General features: G+C 37.2%; 1 protein-coding gene and 1 long non-coding RNA gene across 3 annotated transcripts in view; both read left to right on the top strand.

Annotated features, from left to right (window-relative positions):
• Window positions 1-5,000, top strand: part of LOC138043568 (uncharacterized) — an 80,923-nt gene that overhangs the window by 60,923 nt on the left and 15,000 nt on the right. The window lies entirely within an intron of this gene.
• On the top strand, window positions 902-4,837 carry LOC138043582 (uncharacterized). Its single transcript, XR_011131292.1, has 2 exons — window positions 902-1,183; window positions 2,796-4,837. It is a non-coding gene; the product is annotated as an uncharacterized lncRNA (long non-coding RNA).

Raw genomic sequence — 5,000 nt, forward strand, 5'->3', positions numbered from 1 at the left:
TAAAGTGCCGAATAGCAAAAGATTGCCGAAGAAGTTTCGGTAGGTCACCTCACTGATAATAACCTGAAAGTATATGCCTTAAATTTTGTATAGAATATCCTTTCTTTTTCATAACACGTTTGATTGCAGATTTATTGAATTGAGATTCGCATCATACATCCCTCCCTCTGCAAGGACAGTCCATTTAAGACAATACCAATGATAAGGACATGGGCAGCCCAAGCTCGCGTCACTACAGACAGCCGTTGAGAATTCAAACGCGTTATAAGACTTTGTATGGGAAGTAAAATACAGTCGATTGTGAAGCCTAAAAAATGCTCAATTAAATTTCATTCAATAAAATGAATCAAAATGACTCACCTCTGGTGTATTCTTGTGCCTTTTGGAGTTTATTTTACAGTTTCGGGAAGTCCGTGTTTTCAATGTTCTAAGACGAAGTCAAGGCTGCACACTACGATTCCGACCGTTGTCAGCTCAGAGGCGGTTTGCGCCTCGAAAATCCATCCCAGCCAAGATTTTTTCACGCAAAGATAAAGCCACAACATTTGCGAACCTCCGTGAATGTTTCGTCGTCAAAAATCCCCACACACTTGGCTGGAAATGAGCATTTTCTGCTTCAGATTCCACAATAGCTGATGAATTTAACAGCAACTGATCACCGACGAGGACACGGAGCTTGGGTCTGAGGTCAAATTAACTCCACCCGATGGAGGTACAATCATTTCATTTACAACACTTACCCCATCCCCACAGCGGCTTCTCGAGCAGCTCCATGGTTACGAGTGACGCTGTGGGGATGGGGTAAGTGTTGTAAATGAAATGATTGTACCTCCATCGGGTGGAGTTAATTTGACCTCGGACCTAAGCTCCGTGTCCTCGTCGGTGATCGGTTGCTGTTAAATTCATCAGCTATCGTGGAATCTGAAGCAGAAAATGCTCATTTCCAGCCAAGTGTGTGGGGATTTTTGACGACGAAACATTCACGGAGGTTCGCAAATGATGTGGCTTTAGCTTTGCGCGAAAAAATCTTGGCTGGGATGGATTTTCGAGGCGCAAACCGCCTCTGAGCTGACAACGGTCGGAATCGTAGTGTGCAGCCTTGACTTCGTCTTAGAACACATTGAAAACACAGACTTCCCGAAACTGTAAAATAAACTCCAAAAGGCACAAGAATACACCAGAGGTGAGTCATTTTGATTCATTTTATTGAATGAAAGTTAAATTGAGCATTTTTTAGGCTTCACAATCGACTGTATTTTATTTCCCATACAAAGTCTTATAATGCGTTTAAATTCTCAACGGCTGTCTGTAGTGACGCGAGCTTGGGCTGCCTATGATAAGGAAAGGGGTATGAATGATATGGATCTCTGCATCCCTTTGACAGCTGAAGTCTATTGTACCCGGCCCCTTATTTGCCACTTATTTTTGTATGCCTCGTTCTTCAAATAATACTGTTCCTAGAACACATTAGTGGCCCGGGTATGCTATAGTTACATATATCTTTTCACAACCGATGTGGTGTGCAGTGGCAAGCTTTGGTGGAATACAAATTTCCTGACATGGTTAGCGTATGCCTTCACTGTTGTCTCATGTCCAAACAATGTCACATGTTTAGTATCTGAAGCCTTTTGTACCAAGCTATTCACCAAACCTTGCCACTGCACACCACATTGCTTGTGCAAGGATATACTGTAACTATTTCATATGACATGATATAAAAAGGTATCTCACTTGTTACAGTGTACTTGTCACTTGTTTTTCCTATGACATGGTATACCTTCACTGGTGTCTCATGACAAAACAATGTCACAGGTTTAGTACCTAAAGCCTTTTATACCAAGCCATAAAAAATAATTGTAACGAATCAGAATACAGGGAAGACAGTGAAATAATAACTGGATATGCAGCCTTATTCCACCAAACCTTGCTGCTGCACACCACATTGCTTGTGCAAGGATACATGTAACTATTTCCTATGAAAATTGGTATATAAAGCTTCTCACATGTTATTTGTCACTTGTACAGTGTATTGTGTTTGCATGTACATGTACAAGTGTATGCGAGCCTTTACAAAAAAATCCAATTGTCTTGTCGGGTATTCTATGGTAAAGTACTCAATGCATTACTAGCATTTCTCATGGAAGATTATACAGCTGCTATACATGTACATGTTGAGAGCTGGCTATCTAAATATACTGTACCAACCATTTTGTGTTAGAGTTGATATTGTCAATATTTTCAATTTCTCCCCATAAAACCTTACCGGTAAATTTTATTTGATAAGTACTTAGTGTACATGTAGCTCATACGGTAACAACACAAAAAGGACATCCTGGAGAATTTTTATTAAAACTTTTGTTTTAATGAGCAGTTTTCTGTCTGATTGCTCCACTGCTTTAATTGGATATGGTAAAACTCACAACATCATGCTTTTAGTGCTTTGTGGCCAGGAACCCAAGAAAAAAGAGCAAATTATAGATGAAATACAAAAGTTGTTTTGAGTTGTAGCCATCAAACACTAATTCCATTTTAAAATCATGAGAAACTCAAGCTCAGTAACTATTATTGATTTTATTACATGCACAAAATGGTCAATTTGGAAAGGTGGACACTTGTTGGAGGCTGTTACAGGCTTCCAGATAAGTTTGCAATTCCTTTAGCTTCATTATTCAGTTTCACTTACACCGGAGGATTGCTTATGAATGGCAAAGTGGTGTGTTACATCATTCATTGAAATGTACATGTAGCTTATGCATTGATTGATTGATTGATTGACTGGTGTGAATATTTTCCAGGGCCTATCTCAACCACAAGCTGCAGTGCTGAAGGGAATTTCTTGAGGTGCAAGAAACAGACAGTCCACTGATTGTGAATTGTGATGCAATTGCAAATTAATGTCTTTATGTCAATACTTGGGTAGAGTAGTGTCATTGTTATTCTGGATACACTGTATGAAATTAATCTTTTGACATGAACTGGGGTCAAGTAAATTTTTTCAGCTATCTGGTAATTATGGCAGAGTCGAATGTTCAGGGCAACAATCAGTGATTACCTGTGCTAATATAGGAATCGGTTCTCAATGATTTTTGACTAAAATCAAGAAAGGTTTCACAATCCTTTAAGTCTGAGAAAATTGTCAGTGATCTTTCGATACTAAATACATCAAACATAAGCAGTAACATGAGTTTAATTGATATCTTTCTAATAGACGTATCTGCACGTGGCATCAATAATTGAAAGATGGGTGTAATATAAGTACCATTCAATTACATGCAGATAATTTGTTATAGTATACAAATCTGTAGTATTTTCCATCTGACCTGGCGGGTGGCACGCCTCATACAGTTCGATGTAATTTGTAAAGTAGGTCTAACCATGCAGTTAATTTGTCATATCGTAGTACACTAATTTGTAATATTTTCCATCTGAACTGGCGGGTGGCGCACCTCATACAGTTCGATGTAACTTTTGAAGTAGGTCTAACCATGGAGTTAATTTGTCATATTGTAGTACACTAATTTGTAGTATTTTCCATCTGAACTGGCGGGTGGTATGCCTCATACAGTTCGATGTAATTTGTAAAGTAGGTCTAAACATGCAGTTAATTTGTTATAGCATACTGTGAAGCATTTTCCATCTGGTTCTGTAGATAAACGTGTTTGAAGAACTTAGATTCAAGTACACTACTATAGGAACTTGCTTTCAAACAATGCTTAACAAAATGTTCACCACAGTTTGTGGTTCGTGCATCATTAGTGTAAGTTGTTTGATAATAGTATTGGGCGCAGTTCAGGTACCAAACCTAGAATAACTTAAATCAATTACATGAAAATACAATGTAGCATATGAATCAATGTGAAATGGCTGAGTCATTCTCCTAGCTGCTATTTCAACTTTCAGGCAGGTTCGATTTAGATACTGAATTTTTCTTATATGGAGGTATACTGTGCATATACTTGTGACGTATTATGTTGTCCTAAGGTCAGCCTAAGTTTTTATTAATTCCCAATCAAATGTTTGGTACATGTATCTGAACTCAGCCTTAACTTCTCCGTTGGCTTTAACATTGCCAAGTTTACTGCTGTAAGGGATATTTTGTTGTGCTTTTTGGATTCAAAATGTGCATTCATCCAAATGAATTGTTGTGTTGGCAAAAACAAAAGCTATTGTATTTGGGGCAAAATGAAACCGCTTCTGCAGGTTACATTTCCAAAGTACTACATGTATAGAAAGGCAAAATAATTTCAACAATTTAAAGAGATGACTAATAATTGACAGAGGCCTTTGATATACCTTATATTATTGTGCTCCGAACTAAACAATGTAACTAATTAAAATTAATTTAGGATTTAAATACCTGTATATCTCTCATAATTAGAAACTTACTGTCATGCAAGTCAATTATTTATTAAGATGAATAATAATTTGCTGCTAGTTGTATTGCATTAGGTTGTTACTAATTTCTGCATCAGGGTACAGTGTCTGTTCGGCCACGAATTTGAAGAAAAACGTTGAGTAATTCTATCATCTTATTTACCTTACCTACATTCTTTTGCATGTAACATTTGTATTTCAGGTGCATTATGAGAATGGATTATTTTCGGCATTAGTTTCTAAGGAATAATTCACCTTTGAGTTCCATTGTATGGAGGCACTGTCTAAAGGGCAATAAAACAGCTTCATGAATATACTGCAAATACTGTATGTCCATCCAAGTTTCAGAGCTATTTAATTGCCATCTCAATGTGCACTTGTATTATTAATAGTCAAAATTGAGAATGAGACATTTTATTGCATATGTTTAGATAATTAAACCTGCTTTATTTTATTGTTGAAATGGTTGTTGCAGTATTCAATCAACAGAGATTCAAGGGTATGTCATCTTCCATCTCAAGGAAAATGCCAAACAGATTCTTTGATTACATTTGCTAATTTGAGAAAAAAAGTGATGGAAAAGCATTCACCTCTGGCCTAGTTAAAGAACATTGGTGTAAAATCAC

Source organism: Montipora capricornis, chromosome 3, assembly GCF_036669925.1.
Source record: "Montipora capricornis isolate CH-2021 chromosome 3, ASM3666992v2, whole genome shotgun sequence".
In the NCBI taxonomy this organism is placed as follows: Eukaryota; Metazoa; Cnidaria; class Anthozoa; order Scleractinia; family Acroporidae; genus Montipora; species Montipora capricornis.